Source organism: Equus przewalskii, chromosome 18 (genome assembly GCF_037783145.1).
Source record: "Equus przewalskii isolate Varuska chromosome 18, EquPr2, whole genome shotgun sequence".
Lineage (NCBI taxonomy): Eukaryota > Metazoa > Chordata > Mammalia > Perissodactyla > Equidae > Equus > Equus przewalskii.
The window spans coordinates 23,584,499-23,592,869 of record NC_091848.1 but is presented as its reverse complement, the minus strand read 5'-3'; the positions used below and the strand labels follow the sequence as shown (position 1 = coordinate 23,592,869).

Sequence of the window (8,371 nt, the reverse complement as noted above, 5' to 3'; positions counted from 1 at the left end):
CTTCCTCCACCTGTTCCCTGGACCTCCGCAGGTAAACGACACGTTCTGGTTCAGAGCATTTGGATGTAGATGACTAGAATTATCAGGATAATTGTCTGTTGCTCAATTCACTTTGAGACCCTTAATGCAAATTAGTTTTTATCGATAAAGTCAGGAAGTTTTTACCTCAAAGTTCCACCCATTTGTTAAAATTGCCTTCTTGGTATCTGTATGTTAAATATTGCTTCAATTAGCAAGCCCTCATGGCTCTTGGAGCACCCTAGTGCATTGTGTTTAGTGCAATAATGATATGTATCTCGATTGATATACATGTGGGGATATACTTTGTGAAGATGATTTATATGGGATGGCCTGGTTTTCATGATTCAGTTGAAAAAAAATGTTTCTGGTGCCAAACGTGGCCACTGACCTGGTATGTCTTTAAGATGAAAGGTCAGTAAAATCCTACCAGGGAAGGCTGAATGTGAAATATTGCTGAAGGCAGGATGACATTGAACAGAATTTGGAGTTTGAAATATATTGAATGCTGAAATGATTGTGCTAAATACCGCCCATGCATGAAGTTGTGATCTGGAGAAAGAGCAGCGGACGGGTATGACCGTCTGCATTTGAATCCTTCCCTGGACAAGTCATTCAACCTCAAGCTGAGAAATGGGAATTTTAGTAATCCTTCCGCACCTGGCTCAAAGGCTGTTTGTAAGATAACGTGGGTAAAAACAGCGTCTAAACTGTGGTTGCGTTGTTGATCCTCTCCCTGGGCCCTCTGCCACTAAAGATCTTGGGCAGACCTCTCAGGGTGAAGCGTCCCATCTGTTAAGTCAGGAGATGGATGCGGATGACTATTAGGGTCCCTCCTGTGTTTCTCTGGATGTAGGGTCTTCTCGAAGATCTGGTAGGGAGTATTCCTTGGCTGCCTGTGACCCAGGCTGTGATAGTTTCTTGCCCACCTTGCTGCTTCTCTCCTGTAGTCAGCTCCAGCATGCAGGATACCAGTGTGAGCTTGTAATTTCTGCTCTCAGAGAACTTCTAATGACCTCTGGCATTTGTGTACCTACTGTCTCCTGTGTACTCTCTCAAACCTATGAAATAGGTGGGGTGTACATTATCATCCCCATCTTACAAACGAAGGAATTGAGACTTAGGAAGTTCATCTTTCAAGATTTCAGGGGCAACAAGTGGCAGGCTCGGGACCAGAAGGCAGCTCTTCATTCCTTCTGTGGGGGCATCTCATTGAGGGGGTCTCTAACCCTGCAACAGCCCTGCCTATGTGGAGAGTTGCGTTGATTAGCCAGTGGAGCTTCTGCTAGGGTGGGTTGGCTCTGCATTTGACTGTTCTTTTCCGGCCTTTGCTTGGCGAGCAGCCTCTGAGGGGTGTGATCATGAGTTGGGGAAGGGTTGAGCAGTGCTTGAAGCAAGATGGTGGGTTAGACATCCCTCTGGTCCTCTTCTAGCCACTCATCTGGGTTGCAACATTGTGCTTCCATATTCACTCTGCCACCTCTGTCCCTCAGCCAGTTCCTCCTCCAGCTGGGGTTTCTGCTCTTTCTTTCCACAGTCCCTTAGATTTGACAATTCAGTTCTGGGGCCTGTTGATCCAGTTCCTGAAATATCTCAAGGGTGAGTCTCCTCCTGTCCACTGCCACCTGCCTGTGACCTGCTTCAGGACCTCATTTCCTTCTGACTGACCATTGGGCAAGCCTCCTGCCTCCGCTGTGTTTGTATCTAACCTACACTAGGAATAATAAAACAACAACAACACAGCACTCGTGTATTCTGGGAGCTTTCATGATACCCTCACACAGTCATTCTCTGTAGCCTGGAGTACCAGCTCTTCACTATTTGGCTCCCTTCTAGTCTTATCTCCTGGTGCTTGATATTTCTCCACCTTTGGTTGGTTAACTTGGGCTATTCAGTTCTTCAGTTTTGTCCCACTGTATTTTCCAACTCTGTTCCCCACTCCATTGTGCTTCTTTTTTTCCTCCACCTGGAATGTCCCCTTAGTATATTTCTCCTTAAATAGTACACACCTTTCAAGCCCAGTTCAATGACTCCTCCGCCAGGGGGCTTTCCTCATCCTACCAGCGGGACATAATGACTCCTGCTTCTGAATTCTAAAGTAGGTTTTGTTCTACTCACATCGTGCTTCTCGTACTCTCCTTCATATTATGGTTAGTTGGTTATTCGTGTTCTCATCTTCTCTCTGCTCCTAGACTCTTCATTACTTATTCGTGTGTCCAGGCAGTTACCTAACGCAGGGCCTCCATCTAAGGAGACGCAGAATAAATATTTGCTGAATAAATGAGTGATTTGTTGTGCCTTGGAATGGACCTTGAGTATTGAGTAATGCCAGGCAGTGTTTACACAGACAGCTCTGAAGTATTTGTGGATAACTCTTTGACTCTCAGACCCCATTTTTCAAGTAAACATTAGGCCCTTCAAATATTCATATGTTGTGGTTCACTGTGGGGACTTCCTTCTCTGGATTTTATTAGTTTGTCAGGGACCCTCATAAAATATGCAGTTCACATGTGAACAGTGTCCAGATATGTTTTTACCATGCAGGACACAAGTAGGACCATCCTCTCCCCTTTGTTCTGGACTATAGTCACATTGGTTTGATCACAAAATTTGAATCAGAAAAGAGTTGTTTGACTTTCCCCACCCCATCCCTTTCGAATCTTGAATCCTCTCTATAGTAACTTTTGCTATACTGCTATTTATATGCAGCTGTGCTGCCTGAATAAACATGGATGTTCTACTAATGCATCTCAGATTGCTCTAGGATTTTGATTGACAGGGCACATATGGCTCACACGGGGCTTCCAGTCAGTGGAAACCCTTAGTCATCCAGCTGGTTGGTGTCAGTAATCCCCCACACAGGTTTCACATTTCCAGTCCAGCTCACTGTCCACCTTGTCATCTCATATTAGAAGTAATTATTTTGATTTTACTTTATCATTGTTCTGAAATAGCTTCATATGTTTGACTATGCTTGACGAAACTGTGAAGCAGAAGGTAATATCCTTTGAGACATTCCTTGTATACTTATGCATTACTTAATGATGAGGACGTGTTCTGAGAAATGCATCATTAGCCGATTTCATCATTGTGCGAATATGACAGAGTGTACTTACACAACTCTAGATGGTATAGCCTATTATACACCTGCACTTTATGATATAGCCTATTGCTTCTCGGCTACGAACCTGTACAGCATGTTACTTTACTGAATACTGTAGGCAATTGTAACACAATGTTACCATTTGTATATGTAAACATAGAAAAGGTACAGTAAAAATATGGTATAAAAGATAAAAAACGGTACACCTGTATAGGACACTTACCATGAATGGAGCTAGCAGGGCTGGAAGTTGCTCTGGGTGAGTCAGTGAGTGAGTGGTGAGTGAATGTGAGGGCCTAGGGCATTACTGTACACTGCTGTAGACTTCATCAACACTGTACTCTTAGGCTACACTAAATTTATTAAAAAGTATTTTTTTATTCAGTGACAAATTAACCTTAGCTTACTGTAACTTTTTTACTTTATAAACTATTTTTTTAACTTTTTGACTCCTTTGTAATAACGCTTAGCTTAAAACATAGACACATTGTACAGCTGTACAAAAATATTTTCTTTCTTTACATCCTTGTTCTATAAGCTTTTTTCTATTAAAATTTTTTTTTTACTTTTTAAAGTTTTATCTTAAAAACTAAGACACAAACACACACGTTAGCCTAGACCTACACAGGGTCAGGATCATCAACATCACTGTCTTCTACTTCCATATCTTATCCTACTGGAAGGCCTTCAGGGGCAATAACACACGTGGAGCTGTCATCTCCTCTGGTAATAATAACTTCTGGAATACCTCCCGAAGGACTTGCCAGAGGCTCTTCTTGAGGAGATGTCACTCTTTTTGGAAATATGTCTGTGGTGGTTTGCTTGGTTTGTTTCTTTTTTTTCATTATAGATTTGATTGTAAGCAGATAATGCACCATGAACATTCCTTTCTATTAATGGAAACCTTTTGGTGTTGGGGCCCATGTTTTCAAACTTTTTAAAGAGCTTGTTGGGGTCTGCAAAAGCTTCTGCTAAACCCTTCACTGTGAATTTTCTTAGGGGTTCTTCCTCTTTTTCTTCTCCTGAAGTTGCCTTTTTTCTTGCCTCTTCTTCAGCTACGCATTCCTGTTCCAGTTCCAACAATTCCTCATTAGTCAGTCCCTCAGAAGCCACCTCTAGGAGCTCCTCAATGTCATCCTCATCCACACTCAGGTTAAAGCTATTTGCCTTCTCAGCCACAGCTCCGTTGATTTTTACAACCTCCTCATCCTTGACAAATCCTTTGAAGTCATAGACGAACCTCTTAAGTGTCTTCTTCCAGATGCCATTCATATACTGCTTGGTGACATCACCCCAAGCCCAAGCAAGGTTCTTTTTCTTCTTTCTCCCCAAAGCCCCAGTACATAGTTGTATATCCTGGTTGTAGGTCATTCTAGTTCTTCTGTGTGGGATGCCACTCAGCATGGCTTGATGAGTGGTAGGTCGGTGCCCAGGATCTGAACTGGTGAACCCTGGGCTGCTAAGCGGAGCATGCAAACTTAACCACTCGGCCACAGGGCGGCCCCCCAAGCATGGTTCTTGATGCTGTTGTAGATGTTGCGTTTCTTTCAGAATTGCATCAGTGTGTTCTCAGTGTCTTCCTCAGTTGCAGCAATAGCCTGGGCAAAGGTCCTTCTCAGGTAGTAGGCCTTAAAAGCTGCTTTAACTCCTTGATCCAATGGTTGGATCAGAGAGGTAGTGTTTGGAGGGAGAAACACCACTTTGATATTGGGATGAAGGTCACCAATAAAAGGAGGATGTCCAGGAGTATTATCAACAATAAGCAAAATCTTGAAAGTTATGTTATTCTCTGAACAGCCCTTCTCCATTTCACTGGCAAAGCAATTCAAGAGGGCAGCTTGGAAGAGGAGCTGGGTCCTCCATGACCTCTTATTGCTCCTGTAGTACACTGGCAGTGTGTGCTTCTTGATTTGCTTGAAGGCCCTGGGTTCTCACTGTGTCAGATCACAAAGGGTTTCAATGTGTAGCCTGCAACATTGCCTCCAAGGAAGACTGTTACTCTGTCCTTGAAAGCCTTGAAAGCCTTCAAACCTGGCGTTGACTTGGGCTGTTATGGATGAAAATCCTTTCAGGCTTTTATTTCCAGAATATGGAGGTTTCATCCACAGTGAATATTTGTTCTGGCAAGTAATTTTCCTCCACAATCAGCTTATCTAGAGTTTCCAAACGTTCTGCCTGCACATCAACACTTGCAGACTCACCACTTACTTTAACATTATGTAATGAATAATAGTTCTTGAGTCGTTTAAACCACCCAGAGCTAGTGGTGAATTCAACATCATAGTCAGGTTCAGCCTTTTCTTTCAACATTGTGAACAAACTTTTTGCTTTGGCCGTGACCATCATGGTGCTGAGAGGACTACGCTTCTGTGTCTGGTCTTCAGTCTAGGTGATTAGAAGTTTCTCCATGTCTGATATTGGCCCTTCTCGAATTTTTCTTAGTCTCATTGCCTTCAATGAAGCAGATCCTTTAACAGCTTCTGTCACTTTGTTTTGTTCTTCAAGAATGTAGCTATGGTGGAATGGGCCATGCCTGACTGGTGAGCAGTAACCATCACTGATTTTTCACCTTCGTAGTCCTTAATCACTTTTAATTTTGTTTTCAAGTCACTCACTTGATGAGGCGTCTTACCGACAACATCAGCAGTCGATTCTGTATGCTTAGGGGCCATGATTAACAAAACATGAGATTAAATCAAGCACAAGAGAAAATGATACAATCAAAAGACCCGGTAAACACAAGATGTATCAGGCTGCTGCTCGTGTAACACGGCATACTGTTTACCGTAAACTTTTTTTATAAGTAGAAAGAGTACACTCTAAAATAATGAAGAAAAGTATAGTATAGTAAATACATAAACCAGTAACATAGCCGTTTATTATCATTATCGGATATTACATAGTGTACATAATTGTGTGTGCTATCCTTTTATACACTGGCAGTGCAGTAGGTTTGTTTACACCAGCATCACCACAAACACGTGAATAATGCTTTGTGCTACGATATTAGGACGACTATGACATCACTACAGCTGTGATGTCACTAGGCAATAGGGATTTTCCAGCTCCATTATAATTTTATGGGACTACCATCATATATGGGCCCCATCATTGACCGACATGATTGTTATGCAGTACATGACGGTACAAAGTATACACGGGTGGACAAACTACAGGTGCCCAGAATGTTTGAGCATGTTGGTCCTGCCTGGCCTAGAAGAGTTACTTCTGGATTTCTTTGTCCAGTTATCTGATCCCAGATCTTATTTAGCCCAGGTTTTGGTTTGTGTGTCTGTTTTTTGTTTGTTTGTTTGTTTTTTATCCATTATCAGATCAGTTTAAATTCATTTTAGCCCTTTCCTCTTTCTGTGCTCAAGGAGGCGAGAACTAATTCAATCACTGAGGGGAAAGAGGTCTTTCTGCCTGTTCCCAACTGAAGACTAATCACGTTTACTGAGGGCCTCCGGAGCTGGGGACTGGAGCTGGGGACTGGACCAGGTGCTGGGGATGGGGTGTGAAGGAGCAGCCATGACCCGTGACCCATGACCGTGACCTGTGAGGGCCCGGAACCTGACCATCTCCACTGCTGCAGCCACAGCGCCCTGCGCCACTCCTCAGGTGTACCGGGGGCTTGGAGGAATGAAAGGCGTCCTCCTTACAGTCTAACGAGGGAGGCAGAAGTTAAGCTGTAAACTCCAGGAGGAAAATTTTAGGCAGTCAACCATCACCACAGATTCCTCCCTCACTTTGTTGGCCTTCTGTCTCGTGGTCTCCCTGGACTCTCTGCTGCTCTGTCTTAGGCATTTGCGGCCTCGCTTTTTGCACTTGGTTGGTTCAGGTGTGAAACTCAACTCTTTTCTTCAATATCTTAAAACTCATGTACACAGAATATTAGACGGTTCAAGAGATTCTGGAGATGGGAGAGGAGACATTTATCGTCTAGAGACTATCCACTTAGAACAAAGAGGCAACTGCTAAGCAAAAGAAGAGTGTTTATTTGGGGTCTTAGAATTGCAATTCAGGGAATGTGGGTTCTGGCAGCAACTGGAAAATTGTCCCCCTGAAGAATGAAAGTCAGGGGTTTTTATTAGCAAAAAGGAGAGCTTAGAACAATTACCTCAATTGTTTGTTAAGAATTATGATGGGAGGGTAAATTTATGTTCTAGTTCATTGGCTTCCTCAAGGACGTCTTGTTGTTACCAGAAAACAGTATATTTTTGCCCAGTCTTCCAGAAAGTCCTTTCTCAGCAAATAACTCCCTTTTGGCAAGCCAGCAAAGTCAGCACAGTTTCATATTTATAACAAGATGGAGTCCAGAATACAAAATGGAGTCACTGCTGACAGCTTGCTTCACAAAACACAGACACTTTGAGATGGAGCTGGAGGCATCAAATTTTTAAAATGTCCTCTGGTCGCCCAGCTTCTGGGGGTTTCACAGGCCATTCCCTTCACCATTTCACTGGCTCCTTTCGTCCTATATGGCTCCCTTCTCTGTCCTGTGTTTTTCTTCCCCAGTGGTGAGGAAGATCTGGTACAGAACCTGGACTAGAAAGATGGACCTCATGAACTCCCCACCCACACGTCTCCACTTTTTCTTCCGTTTTGTTTTCATTACAATATGTGTCCTTCCAGCAACCAAAAGAGCTTTGCTTAATGAGGAAAATTCCCCCAGGCTGTGAAATGGAGTTTAGACCTTGACATATGGTGCAGGAATGAGAAGGAAAATTCCACTGTTCAGACCTGCTTTGCCCTTCAGGTGTGGTGTGAGCATTTTTTCCCTCAGCGCCTTGGGGAAATGAAAAGATTTTAAAGAGAAAGATGATGTTCGTCATTTCTAATGGCTTTGTGGTATAAGCTAAAAAAGAAGCAGAAGAAATCAGAGGAAATGAACATTAGGTGGTATCTTATAAGGGCTTTAAAAGCTCTGTTTATAAAAATAACACATGCTCTGTGTTTAAGGTTTGGAAGAGTTGGTATTAAGATGTCAATCCTCCCCAAATTGAGCTATAAGTTGAACACAACTCCAGTCATAGGTCTACCAAGTTTTTTTTTGGTAGAAATCAACCAGCTGTTTCTAAAGTTTATCATCAGCTGAAAGGTAATATCAGGCAAGATAATAGGCAAAATGAATTATTATAGCCAAAATCTTCTGAAAAAGAACAAAGTTGGAGGACTCACGCTACCTAATTTCAAGGCTTACTATAAAGCAAAGTACAGTCATCTGTCGCTTAATGATGGGGATATGTTCTG

General features: G+C 42.8%; 1 protein-coding gene across 8 annotated transcripts in view; it reads left to right on the top strand.

The window, feature by feature from the left end:
• Positions 1 to 8,371, top strand: part of MCF2L2 (MCF.2 cell line derived transforming sequence-like 2) — a 240,526-nt gene that overhangs the window by 1,353 nt on the left and 230,802 nt on the right. The gene's annotated exons all lie outside the window — the stretch shown is intronic.